General features: G+C 35.8%; 1 long non-coding RNA gene across 1 annotated transcript in view; it reads right to left on the reverse strand.

Moving 5' to 3' along the window:
- The window catches only part of LOC128666384 (uncharacterized), a 64,133-nt gene that overhangs the window by 22,402 nt on the left and 26,477 nt on the right, over positions 1-15,254 (reverse strand). The window lies entirely within an intron of this gene.

Consider the following 15,254-nt stretch of genomic DNA (forward strand, 5'->3'; position numbering starts at 1 on the left):
AAAAGTTTATTCAAAATTACTACAAGTGTGTGAATCATTTCTGTCACCCTCTCCCACCCCCCATTTCATAAGAAATTTCTGTCACTAGCTTACTGTGTAGCATCTTGTGTTATGTTCTATCAAGTGTGAAGATGAGTCATATTGAGCAGAACAAACCTCTAATGTGTGACATTGAACCATAGTCATGCTAGAGGATCCCTTTATGAGTATTTACATTTTAAGTAATGTGTAAACTAAATACTAGTTTATAAAATGTATGCCATATGATGTATTTGTGTACAATTCATGCCAGCAACAGTCCAGACATTTATACTTACCAGCTGATGTCCTCTTTAAAAACCAGGTGGCAAAGACTCGCTACAGGACCCAATGGCCAGAGCATCACCTATATTAATAAATGAAACACATTTTTAGCATTTGATGAACAATCCTAACATGTTTGCACAATTCTCTACTTGTCATTTCCCTAAAGTTCACATCTATTGATAATACTCCAGTCTAACTTCTATTCTTTACCGTCTAAAGTTGCGGTTGATGATGTCTGCTCTGACATTGAGCCCCTCGTCCTGGAATGGCCCATCTAGAACAGGATCATCCTCCTCATCTCTGAGGAGGTTTCTGTCCGGCCGGACGGCCTGCAGCATCCCAGCCCGCTGTGCAATATTATGCAGGACGCTACAGGCTACAACGATCTTAGCCACCTTCTTTGGGTTGTACTGGAGGGCTCCTCCCGACCTGTCCAGGCACCTGAACCTCATCTTCAGGAGCCCGAACATCCGTTCAACCACCGCCCTGGTTCTCTTATGAGCCCTATTGTAGCGCTCCTCAGACACATCAGCTGGGCTACGCAAGGGGGTAATGAGCCAAGGCCGGCTCATGTACCCAGAATCACCTATAAATTATGAACAGAACATAATTCTAACAGAATCCTCAAAATAGTATTTGTAGTACAATAAAAAGTTTTGTACACGATAATCCAGTAACAAATGTTTATTTTAAATTTAAAAAATCTAGTTCAATATTATTCTCTATCTTCCCATTTCAGCTAAGACATGCTACATATGTGTATTTCTCCTAAATCAAGCCTTGTGTAAAATGCTAACTACATGGTTACATTGCATTCTCTATCTGAGCATTTAAGTTAAGACATGCTACATATCTGCATTGAACTAAAAGACATTAGCGGAAAGAGACAATGACATGGTTAAATTGCATTAGCTAATATCTTCCCATTTCAGCTAAGACATGCTACATATGCGTATTTCTCCTAAATCAAGCCTTGTGTAAAATGCAAACTACATGGTTACATTGCATTCTCTATCTGAGCATTTAAGGTAAGACATGCTACATATCTGCCTTGAACTAAAAGACATTAGCGGAAAGAGACAATGACATGGTTAAATTGCATTAGCTAATATCTTCCCATTTCATCTAAGACATGCTACATATGCGTATTTCTCCTAAATCAAGCCTTGTGTAAAATGCAAACTACATGGTTACATTGCATTCTCTATCTGAGCATTTAAGGTAAGACATGCTACATATCTGCATTGAGCTAAAAGACATTAGCGGAAAGAGACAATGACATGGTTAAATTGCATTAGCTAATATCTTCCCATTTCATCTAAGACATGCTACATATGCGTATTTCTCCTAAATCAAGCCTTGTGTAAAATGCAAACTACATGGTTACATTGCATTCTCTATCTGAGCATTTAAGGTAAGACATGCTACATATCTGCATTGAACTAAAAGACATTAGCGGAAAGAGACAATGACATGGTTAAATTGCATTAGCTAATATCTTCCCATTTCATCTAAGACATGCTACATATGCGTATTTCTCCTAAATCAAGCCTTGTGTAAAATGCAAACTACATGGTTACATTGCATTCTCTATCTGAGCATTTAAGGTAAGACATGCTACATATCTGCATTGAACTAAAAGACATTAGCGGAAAGAGACAATGACATGGTTAAATTGCATTAGCTAATATCTTCCCATTTCATCTAAGACATGCTACATATGCGTATTTCTCCTAAATCAAGCCTTGTGTAAAATGCAAACTACAAGTTACATTGCATTCTCTATCTGAGCATTTAAGGTAAGACATGCTACATATCTGCATTGAACTAAAAGACATTAGCGGAAAGAGACAATGACATGGTTAAATTGCATTAGCTAATATCTTCCCATTTCAGCTAAGACATGCTACATATGCATATTTCTCCTAAATCAAGCCTTGTGTAAAATGCTAACTACATGGTTACATTACATTCTCTATCTGAGCATTTAAGGTAAGACATGCTACATATCTGCATTGAACTAAAAGTAGACATTAGCGGGGGAAAAATATATGGTTAAATTGCATCCTATAGCTGAACATTACGCTAACATTTTAAAAATACAGTGGCAATTGTCAAACTAATTAACCATGTTGTGCACAAATACTCACCAACGAGATAACCAGGGGGCATTTGTCTTTCCTCAAACGGTCTCCACAGGGACGACAGAGAGAGGATGCGGGCATCATGACAAGCCCCTCCAAAATTCGCACACACATGCATAATCCTCATCTGTGAGTCACAAACATACTGCACGTTGAGGCTATGAAAATGTTTGCGATTTCTGAAGGGCGAGTCATCAATTGGAGCACGCAGCGCAATGTGGGTACAATCTATAGCTCCCAAGACATTGGGCAATTGAGCAATATCAAAGAATTACCGCTTCAGGCTCCTCCAATCACCATCATTCTGTGGGAATCCTATGCATTGCTTACTGATACGTACCATGGCGTCCAGAAAGTTATCAAACACCCCAGAGAATGTACCTTGAGCCAGGCCATGCATGTACAGTTCTCTGGATTGAAAACTCCCGGAGGCCAGGATGTATAGACAGCTTAGCATCTTACTCATGGCGGGAACAGCAGTCCTTATTCTTATACGTGGCTCCAAATGAGGTTTAAGAAGATCGTAAAGGCCAATGAGCTGTTCGCGATCGAGCCGATACTTATCATAAACCTCAAAGTCGCTCATGTTTTCCAAGGTGGGTCTCACCCTGTAGACACGAGGACCTCGAACCAGACGACCCCTTCGTCTCAGTCTGAGCCGCCGAGGCTGCCTGATTCGACCAACAGCTAGTTCGCCAATAGCAGCACCAGCAGCGTCTACCATGTCATCGTCATCCATCTTTCAAAACAGCGTAACAAGGTAAGCACTTGATCTGATGTGGATCACAAGTGATGCATTGGCCATGTTGTTTGGGGGATTTATAGTACAATTAGTCCAATGGTAGTGAGTTTGTAATGATTGCTGATTGTATTCACTTGTTTGTATGTGAGCGGCGCGAATGCTTTCACAGTGGGCGTTTATTTGTTGTTTGCTGAAATGTTATTTTCCAACAATGAATCCCAATGTGAAAGTGTCAAATATCACACATACAGTGCATGTTTGTAATGTTTGATCATATGCGTAATCAATATTTCTTAAACGCGATCTTATAGTAACAAGCACACGTCCAGGCTAACATGAATGAAAGTGCATAGTTGTGTATAATGTGCATCGAATGTGATCGATCAATGTTGCTGCAATATTGTTTGTAAACGATAAAGTAACATCTGCCATCTGTAGTATTGTATATATATGAGTGATTGCCGAGCAGTCAATATTGTATGCGTCCCTTTAAAATCGCTATAATAATTCAGAACTTCCCGTCTGCCATCTGTAGTATTGTATATATAAGTGATTGCCGAGCTGTCAATATTGTATGCGTCCCTTTTAAATTCGCAATAATAATTCCGAACTTCCCGTCTGCCATCTGTAGTATTGTATATATAAGTGATTGCCGAGATGTCAATATTGTATGCGTCCCTTTAAAATCGCAATAATAATTCCAAACTTCTCGTCTGCCATCTGTAGTGTTGTATATATATAAGTGATTGCCGAGCAGTCAATATTGTATGCGTCCCTTTCAAATCGCACTAATACTGAATAACTTCCGGCTGTCATCTGTAGTATTGTATATATAAGTGATTGCCGAGCTGTCAATATTGTATGCGTCCCTTTCAAATCGCACTAATGCTGAATAACTTCCGGCTGTCATCTGTAGTATTATATATATAAGTGATTTGCGATCTGAAAATATTTATTAATTGTCCCATTGAAATCGCCCTAATAATGCTGTTCCAAACTGTTGTTTACGTATATGTTGTATTGTAGTATTGAGTGTTAAAGTTCCGAAAGGGGCGGTACAGTCGTGAATCTGTGATGTGTATGGTTGAATCTTCAAATGATGTCATGATATTATTAACCTGCCTATGTAGTTCTGAAATCCTCATTGTGTTGTTGTATTTGACTACATTGTTATTGTGTGCTGAATAAAATCTAAATGTGTGCTTTGTGGTTGCGTGATGGGTGATGCGTGTTATGTACATGTACGTATATATTGTGATTGTGTCCCACATATGCTGACTTCTATATAGCGGTCTGGCATTGTTGTTCCTTCCCATAAAGTGACATCTGTAATCTGGTGTACTGATGTTCTTGTTGTACGTAATTCCTAATGGTTTCTGGTGATGGAATCATGATGTTAAAAGTACAGTAAAATCCATATGTTGTGTTTTGTGATTCCTAGAGAGAATGTAATGTGTTTTTCCCCCCATCATTTGAATGCACATGTATGAGTGAATGTTAAAAGTAATGTATGTGTATCCATGACTGATCATGTGTTAAGCCTATGTAGATATGCTGTTGCTGCAAGCATATGAGTTGAATAACTGAAATGCAATAATAAAGGTAAATGAGAATTGTTTCCCATTGTGTAGTGTTTGTGAATCCTGAAAAGTTGACATTATTTTTGTGTCCGTTTAAATGTAATATTTTTAAAACTAAAATTTTGTTACTAGTGATATTGATTTGTAGTTGATGTAATATAAAAGTATGAAACAATTTAATGGTGTTGTGAATATTCAAACAGTAAAATCCATAAATCCACCATAGGGAAATAGTCATTTCTTGATCTATTTATCATAGCTGGGTCTAACGCATGAAATCATGTCTTTTCTAGCGCTGGTATTTAGAGTTTTTCTGTCTACGCTATTTGCGTGCGTTAGGGAAATGAGGGTTTCGCGTGCACGAGCACGTCTTCCCAATAGAAGTCAATGGAGGCTCTAAAAATTGGTAATTTTTTTTTTCTAAGACTGGTTTTCCTCGTAAAGTGAATGACGTCATGAGCTTGTGTGAAAAAGTAACTAAATCGTGTTCTTTTTGTGATAAATAAATATTTTGGGTATTTCATGTGGTGTATATTGTTTGTATGCATCGATGAGTGTATGTTTGTGATAATGTTATTAGTTAGATGTAGGTATATGAGGGTCTTTTCCCGTGTGTCAATGTAAGTCAATGGGAAAATGGATTTGTGTTGTTTTTTTCTAACACCCGAGATCTCGCAACTTTAATCCTTTGTATTTTGATGAAAAATTATTAAATATTAAAAATAAATATAGTGTAGTGTTTGTATGAGTGTAAGTGTACTTTGTGTAATATTTGTTTTGTGATTCGTGGATGTTTTTTTTGTCGGTATATGTTTACTACTGGTTCTGAGGTGTCGGTAGAAATTTGAGCGTTAGGTGTTTTTTGAGTGTCGGTAACTGAACTCTAAATACCAGAGTCCATAAGAAACCAGCGTTAGGGGGCCTCTAACGCTGGTTTTCACGGCTAACGCCAAACTCCAAATCTAGGCCTAGATTTGCTACAGGTACTTACTGATTTTTTCACCCATTTAGTTATCATTGCTGGTGTAATATATAACATGTTCAGAATCTTTACATGTGATTCTCTCCAGGAAATAGAAGCTGTGGCTGAGTCCACCAATGCAAAACTATTTTGGATTAAGTCCACTTGAGGATTGGTGCTTAGAAAATACCATTTATTTGTAATTCTATTTAAATTATCCATACCTTGGTAACCTTTTATTGTTTTATAAAGAGCGGATATCGCTCTTTCCCCATTTCTATACCAGTCAATAACGGAAGATAATTTATCCCAAGCTACAAGATTGGATTTTTAGCTAAATCAAAAAAGTAATGTCTTAACTGTAAATATGCAAAAAATTGTTTATTGGGAATATTAAATTCTTCTTTGAGGTCATTAAAGGATTTGCATTACCCCCCTATCGTCAACAAGCTGTACAATATAAACCAAGCCACGTCTCTTCCCAGCTCTGAAAAATTTTTGGAATTTAAAGCGTACGGAAATTCAGCATTTCCATTGATATAAAGAAATTTAGAGAAAGAGGGATCAACCTCTAGGCAGTTACAGAATTTTTTCCAAGCTGTAATAATATTACCTACACTTGTAAGATTTTTAATCCTTTCTGGGGAATTTATTTTTTTCCAAGTGTAACAAAGCTTTTAAAGAGTAGGGCTTGATTAATTGTTGATCTAGAGATAAGGGTTTAAATATGGCACTATGTTTTTTTACACTCCATACTTATTTAAACCACATTGTAATTTAGGGGGGGTAATCATATTTTGAAAATATGTATTGAAGGGGTGTAGGATGTTTTAGGAAGTGCCTTGAATGTTTCCTAGGGGTAATGTAGACTTGATACAAAGATTTTAGTTATTGTTTTAATTCCCACTCATGCACTCTCAAGCACTACTTTGATGGTAGGATATGTAAGAAAGGGGTAGGATGTCTTAGGAAGGCCTCAATGTTTCCTAGGGGTAATGTAGATTTGAGACAAAGATTTTATTTATTGTTTCATTCCCACGTATGCACTCACAAGCACTACTTTGATGGTAGGATACTTGATAATCCTAGGGGAGATAACTTTGACTATTCTATCATCTATTGGTATAAAAGGTTCTCTCACAAGCAAAATGGGTGTAACGCTCTGCTTCTTTCTTTTATCTCTATTTGTTTTTTATTTTTTAGAGCTGATTGCAGTCAATGGAATAATAATGGGCAAATATTAACAAATAAGGCTAGGTCTTGTAAATACTCCTTAATACCTGGTCAGTTACTGGATTTGGTTTTCTTTTCGGTGATCACTTCTCTACTACTATTAGGCTTTAATCATAACTATGGCCTTAAACAGGAAAATGATATCTCACAAAGTCTTGATTATTTAATAATACTAGCACAAAAAAAATTAGATCTTGCAGATATTTTTTAATGCTTGGCCCCCTTTTAGACCTTGTTTTCTTTCTTGTTGTTATTGCTTTTTTGCTACTAGGTTTTACATGTAATTTTGATGTTAAACAGAAAAATGACATTTCACAAGGTTCCACTTACTTTATATGCATATCAACCTTGTACTGCTTAATCTTGGAACATGACTGTGCTATGAGATATGCTTTAAAAGTTAAAATTAGAAAAAGCCTGTTTTTTAATACAATATATAATTATTATTTTTTTTATTTATTTATTTTTTTCTCCGACTCAACTCCCCTCCCTGCTCTTCCCCCACCACTCGCTCTACTTATGTACGGACATTAAGATTTGTTATCCTCCTTGGCCACAGTTAAGATAATATCAGAATAGCCTCTTGGAATGTGGGAGGCATCACTTCCCCAATCAAGCGTAAGGGTATCCTTAATTTACTTAAAAAAACATAAAATTGGACATTGTTCTTTTACAGGAAACCCATCTAAAAATACAAGAGATGCCTAAATTAAAAACAGGTTGGGTGGGGGAGGTGGTGGCAACTCCCTGCATCTCAAGAAAGAAAGGAGTAGCCTTCTTGTTTAATAAACGCTTGTCTTATAGGATAATATCTCAAGAGCTAGATAGGGAGGAAAGATATACTATTATACATCTAGAGGTTGAAGGAATGAAACTTGTTATATGTAATGTGTATGGGCCAAATAAACCAGATAAACCTTTTTGGGATAATCTACAAATTAAGCTTATAGAACTCGGTTCTGAACATCTTATTGTTGCGGGTGATTTTAATGCAGTCATGTTTCCAGCCCTATATAGGCTTAAATGGATTCTAAATCAAAACCATAAATCAGAAGCAAAATTGCTGAGAAACTTTGCTACTTATTTAGAGTTAAAAGATATATGGAGGATTCAAAATCCAGACATTAAAATGTTTATGTGCGAATCCAAGTCACATCAGACATTATCTTGGATTGATGCTTTTCTTGTGAATGGGAAAATCATGGGCCTAAAAGCCAGAGCTGATATTAAAGAAATTGTCTTGTCAGACCATGCAATCATTCTACTTGATCTAGATATAAGGGCGCATAATTTAAATAATATTGGGAGATTTTTTTTCCCTAGACATTTAATTGAGGACATTCAATTTAAAAGCTGGATGCAGGCACGATGGAAGGAATTTTACAATTTTAATTGCCATTATATAAATAAAATCGAAATTTTGTGGGAGTCCTTTAAGGCTGTCATCAGGGGAGAAATTAAAGCATTCATGGTACTAAGGAAACGTAAAATACAGGCACGGGATGTTCAATTATCTAACCAGTTACGTAATGCTTTCAACCTATATATTAATAATTTATCTACAGAGAATTGGGAAAAATATATCCGTAGTAGACAGGAAAGGGATATCTTCTTGAACCAACAAGTTAAATCTGAAGATTTAAGATCCCGATCCTTTTATTACAGGCATGGAGGCAAGGCTGGAAAAGTTCTAGCAAGTGTTCTCCGATTCCCCAATTGACTAAGAAGCCAAACAGGCCTTCTGGGATAAAATTAGTATCCCACAAATTTCTAGTGTTGACCTAGCTAAAATTAATGCTCCAATATCAGAGGATGAGATAATGCAGGCTATAAAAGCAGCCCCTTCCAATAAAGCCCCCGGCCAAGACCAACTGCCCATAGAACTATACAAACATTTGGGGGAACTTATCTGCCCAACGCTAGAGAAATTATTCAATCACTATTATATTTCAGGTACAATGCAGTCCTCCTTCTTCACTTCTTCCTTAGTCTCCTTGATACTTAAGAAGGATAAGGACCCGGAACAAATTGGCTCTTATAGGCCTATCTTGCTTTTAAATAATGATTATAAACTATTAACAGGAATTATAGCACAGCAATTAAAACCCTTCATGCACTTACTGATCCATAAGGACCAAACTGGTTTCATGACAGGGAGAAATTCAACTAACAATTTAAGGAAACTCCAGATCATAATAGAATTTTTTTGGGAAAAGTTGAGTAAAGAGAATACAAAGTTACCAACTGATTTTGCTATTCTAACGGTTGACGCGGAAAAGACGTTCGACACGATTACATGGGATCATTTGCTATTTTCACTAGGAAGATTTGGATTAAGGGGTGCATTATTGAATTTCATACAATTGATTTATTATAACTCTAAAGCTTCTATTCTTGTTAACGGATTCCCTACTGAAAGTATTTTACTTCAAAAAGGAACCAGGCAGTGCTGCCCCCTTATCTATTCAACTTGGCCATCGAACCATTGGCAGGGCTGTTTAGAAAAGAACTTGAAGGGATCTGTAAAGGCCACGCCCAGGTAACACTCTCTTTGTACCCAGACGACCTGTTGTTTTCTTAAAGGATTCAAGGAAGAATATTCCATTAATTTTAAAGATATTTGAGGAATACGGCTCGTTCTAAGGCTATAAGGTCAACTATAGCAAATCTGAAATATTATGGTTATATAAGCATAAAAACGGGTTTCGGGAAATCCCTTTTTCAATAGCAAATAGTTCCATTAGGTACCTAGGTATTAAAATATCAAGAAACCCCAATGAGTGGTATAATTTAAACTTTACACCATTATGGGCCGAAATTCACAAAAATCTCTCTAACTGGATCAAATTTCCTCTCTCACTTTCGGGAAAAGTCAATCTAATAAAAATGATGATTTTTCCCAAAATTCTTTATGTAATGCAAAGTATACCTTTATTTATCACTAAGAGGGACTTGGTATCATTTAGACAAATTTGTACAAAATTTTTATGGAATGGGAAGAGATCGGCCCCTCTCTCACTATAAACTGACTTTACCAAGAGATAAGGGGGGTTAGCACACCCCGATATTGAAATTTACAATTGGGCCTGTATAGGCAAGATTGCTCTTGATTGGATTACGGACTCTGATTATTATACACCCTTATCTAATTCGATTTTATAGTCCAAAAGCACAAAACAATACTGGAGCCTCCTCACTTAAAATGCATGAGTTGCAGGGAATCTTTGATTAGGTCAAAACAATTGGAGCCAAATGCTAAATGTTTAGTAAATTGTTTCAAAATGTCCCAATGTCTCCAGTGTTTGATCCACTCAAATTTAGTATAAAAATCCTACCAAAATTCAGGAAAGCCAGCAGTATTTTGGGGAGCAGTCAGAGTGTCAGTTCCCTAAATCTTCAGCTTCATCAGAGTGGTAACTATACTGGTATATTTCTTTGTCTAATAACTTGTAATAATTTATTATTTATTCCCACAGATTGTTTACAATAATATTGATGTTTCTTTCCCTAGAAGGATTTATTTAGAAATCACTGACATGTTGTTTTTTGGGTCACTATATATATATTTTTTTTTATTGTGACTTAAAGGGATAGTTTAGTCAAGATTAAAAACTTTTGTGTTTCAGATAGAGCAGGCAATTTTAAGCAACTTTCCAATTTACTCTTACTATCAATATTTCTTCGTTCTCTTGGTATCTTTATTTGAAAAAGCAAAAATGTAAGGAGCCGGCCCATTTTTGGTTTAGCAGCTGGGTAGCGCTTGCTGATTGGTGTTTAAATGTAGCCACCAATCAGCAAGCGCTACCCAGCTGCTTAACCAAAAATAAGCTGGCTCCTTACAATTTGATAATAGGAGTGTTTAAAATTGCATGCTCTATCTGAATCATGAAAGTATTCCTTTACCATTTGTTTTTTTTTCCCATCAAACACTGGGGGTGACATTACCTTGTGGTCAATGCTAGCTTGTATTATTGTGGGATAAAAGCTATATGTTCAAAGGTGTAGTAAGGAGCACCGGCAGCGAGATAAGTAAAAACAATAGTCTTTTATTAACACCTTAGCGTCATAATTTAAAACTATCCATAGGTATGACACACACAATGGAACATAAGAAAAGAAATGGTCAGATAACAGCAACTGACATGTTTCGGCTCCAAAGCCGTCCTCATAAGCTGCTGTTAAACTCTAAAAATTTTACACATTTAAAAGCAGCAGGCCATTTCTATTGGTTACATTTTAATTACCAGATAGTTTACACTTGAGGTATTACTACATTGGTAGCAGACAATTAACCCTTTACACTCCCACTTCTTTGTAGTTATACATTTACAGCCTTAAATGCCAGTGATCATCACTATATGATACATTTAAGTGTTGCTACATAACATTGTTACGTTCAAAATTAGCAAATTTGATAAATTTAATTTAATGTGCTCTCTTTAAATTTCTGAGCCTTCCTCTCCAGTGCAGATTTTAAATCTTAAAGGGCCACTAAACCCAAAATCTTTCTTTTATGATTCAGATAGAGAATAGAAATTTAAACAACATTACAATTTACTTCTATTGTTTATTTTGCTAATTTTTTTTAGATATTCTTAGTTGAAGAAAATGCAATGCACATGGTGAGCCAATCACACAAGGCTTCTATGTGCAGCAACCAATCAGCAGCTCCTGAGCATATCTAGATATGCTTTTCAGCAAAGAATATCAAGATAATAAAACAAATTAGATAATATAAGTAAATTAGAAAGATGTTTAAAATTGCATTCTCTTTCTAAATCATGAAAGAAAAAGTGTGGGTGTCATGTCCCTTTAAGTTTTAAACTTTAAACTTTGTTTTAAATTTCAAACTAGAAACTTTAGAATCTGATAACAGATCCTTTACACTCTCACTTCAGATGGGTTATAAGTTTACAGCTGTATGTTCAAAGGAACATCACTATATGTACATTAAAATGTTACTACAAAAAATATCCTTGCATTAAGAATTAACAAGTTCAATATGCTCTCTTCAAACTTTATGAGCCATCCTCTCCAATGCAGATTTTAAATTTCAAATACAAATGCTAATATGGGGCCCCATTACTGTATATTCAGAATTATATTAAGACAAGTACCTCCTTATTGGTTAGAAACATATATTATGTATTTTTCTCAAATATTATTGCCAATAATTCATTAGCTCAAAGTCTGAGTTAAAACCATTGGGGACAATAGTTTTAAGTTTAAAAATCCAAAATACTTCTTGTCTTCCTAGAAATGTTTCCCATATTTTTGGGTTGCAATATTCTCTCTATAGCGGTCCAGGTAAAACTGCTTGAACTTTTGTTGTGAACAGTAGCGAAATGTTGTACCAGGGGTGTACTAGCAACCCCTAGTTTTATAGAGGATAAATGTTCCCTTATTCTAGATCTGACTTCTCTTACTGTAAGACCTACATACTCTTTTTGGCAGCCCCTGCAGGTAATTAGATAAATCACATACGTAGACCTGCAGTTCATACACATGCGCTTCTGGTACTCTTGTCCTGTGTATGTGGAGATGTCCACCTTTCCACAGGCTACACAATTTGTATAGTGGCACTTATACATGCCAACCATGATGAGTCCTGAGTATGTTCTATACTAGGTAGTTTAGTGGGTGAGACCATGTTGCCAATGCTCAAGTTTTTTTTTTATCTCGCTGCCGGTGCTCCTTACTACACCTTTGAACATATTGCTAACTTTACCTAGAGTGAGCACGGCAAAGCTTTGAGATTTCCTACAGCTCAGTCAGAACATATCCTTTTTGCCGGAGGTGAGTTCCGGAACAAGCAGCAGCAGAGGATAGGAAAGCTGACGTCATCGAATGCATCAGAGGTGAAACCCCGCCCCCATTTGCTACAGCCAGCTGAGGACGGTATCGAGGGCTTACAGGAGGATGCTGAGAGATGCAGTGAGGTGTCGGATTGGATCCTAAGGAGGATCATCAGAGCGGAGCCTCGGAGGACAAGCAGTATCTACCCTAGGACCGGCTTGGGCTACATGGGGTGACGGTAAGAGACTATCGTCAAACACTTTTGACACACTATCTGTCTATGGGGTTGTGAACCCTGGAATAAGAGATAACCTATAACGAACTGACCTCTGCTTGGGTGATTAAGAAATGTATGCATATGCAAGTTATAGCCACTTACTTTGGTTTCTGTGAACTGTGTCATATTTGATAAAAGCTATATCCCTCTTTTTCATTGCTAGCAGTGTGTGTTTTTTATTTAGATTTTTTGTTTGTGTTTTTGCATTTTCTTATTCTTTTTGCATAACATTTTGTATATATATATATTTTTATGACAGTTGTGTTGATTTTGTAAACAATATATTCTTTTTTTTTTTTTTAAATTTCCACTTCTGTCTGTGTTTGGTTTTGCCACCTTTTCCATAGATAATTTCTTACAGCAGGATACCCTTTATAATGATACTGGGCATTAATACACTAGCAGTAAACACACTGTGTTGTATAACAATATGAATATATATATATACTATACCCTGATAGGTACAAATATCTGTATAAATACGATGAGTATGTATATTCTGATAAATATGCTGTGCTGTATAACAATGTAAATATCTATATGCTATATCCGAATGAATACACTGCTTTGTATAAATAGGATGAGTATGTATACCCTGATAAATATGCTGTGCTGTATAATGATGGAATATATATATATATATATATATATATATATACACACACTATACTCTTATATGTACATGGCTCTTTGTAAAGAGGATGAGTATGTGTACTGTAATAAATATGCTGTGCTGTATAATGATGTGCTATACACTATACCCTGATGAATACACTGCTCTGTATAAATAGGATGAGTATGTATACCCTGATAAATATGCTGTGCTGTATAATGATGGAATATATATATATATATATATATATACACACACACTATACTCTTATATGTACATGGCTCTTTGTAAAGAGGATGAGTATGTGTACTCTAATAAATATGCTGTGCTGTATAATGATGTGCTATACACTATACCCTGATGAATACACTGCTCTGTATAAATAGGATGAGTATGTATACCCTGATAAATATGCTGTGCTGTATAATGATGTGCTATACACTATACTCTGATGAATACACTGCTCTGTATAAATAGGATGAGTATGTATTCCCTGATAAATATGATGTGCTGTATAACGTGAATATCTATACACTATATACTTTTAACCTCTGTGATTACCTTGTATCTAAGCATCTTCTGACAGCCCCTGATCACATTACTTTTGATTTATTATTTATTGACTTGCATTTAGTACTGTTTTGTGCTAAATCTTAAATAACAATGTGGGCGTGAACACAATGTTATCTGAACGGCCCACATGAACTAGCAGTCTAGAATATACCTTGTATAGAACACACAATGTTTACAATTTCTATGGGGGAAAGGGAAACCGCGGATAGCACTTAAAAATCTGGCACATATGAGAACAAATGCAGGGATGGCTCTCCCTAATTTGAAATATTATAATTGGGTATGTCTAGCAAAAAACGCGCTAGATTGGCTAACAGGTAAAGAATATATTACTGATTATAAAAATGAGGAAATTGCAATCTCTCCGTTATCTCTTACAGCTCTTTTGCATTTTTCCGTGACAAAACTATCTGAAAGAATTAGCTTTCAATATACAGTTCATAATATTACACAGGCCTGGAAGAAAATATGCCAGATTTTACTCTCAGAAACTAAAATGTCAAAATACTTACCGATTAGGGGAAACCCCCAATTCATCAGTGGTATGGAAACATCTGCTTTTAACGATTGGAAGGAAAAAGGACTTACCAAAATTGTGCAATTAATAGATATACAATCCAAAACTGTCAAGACTTTTGACTCTCTAATGAAAGAATTTAACTTAAAACGAATAAATTTTTTCACTTATTTACAAGTGTGGCACTTTATCGATGCTAACAAATTAATTGATTTAAATGTAAATATCTCAGGGCTCTTAGAATCAAGTATTAATATCTATCAAGCTGGGAATTATTCAATTTCCTGTCTTTATAAGAATATAATTTCTACAGAAGCCCAGGGAAAAATTTCAGATTTGTATGTTAAGTAGAGCAGGGATCTTAGAAATTTAAATTTTGATCGCTTTAAAAAAAGCTTCACAGAGCAGCAGCATTTCCCGGAGGCTCCTGAGAAAGTGCCCAGATTTAACCTTGGAACTTGACCCAAAATAACTTAAAACAGCCTGACTTGCTACCAGGACTGTGATATCAG

This window comes from Bombina bombina, chromosome 7, assembly GCF_027579735.1.
Source record: "Bombina bombina isolate aBomBom1 chromosome 7, aBomBom1.pri, whole genome shotgun sequence".
NCBI lineage: Eukaryota > Metazoa > Chordata > Amphibia > Anura > Bombinatoridae > Bombina > Bombina bombina.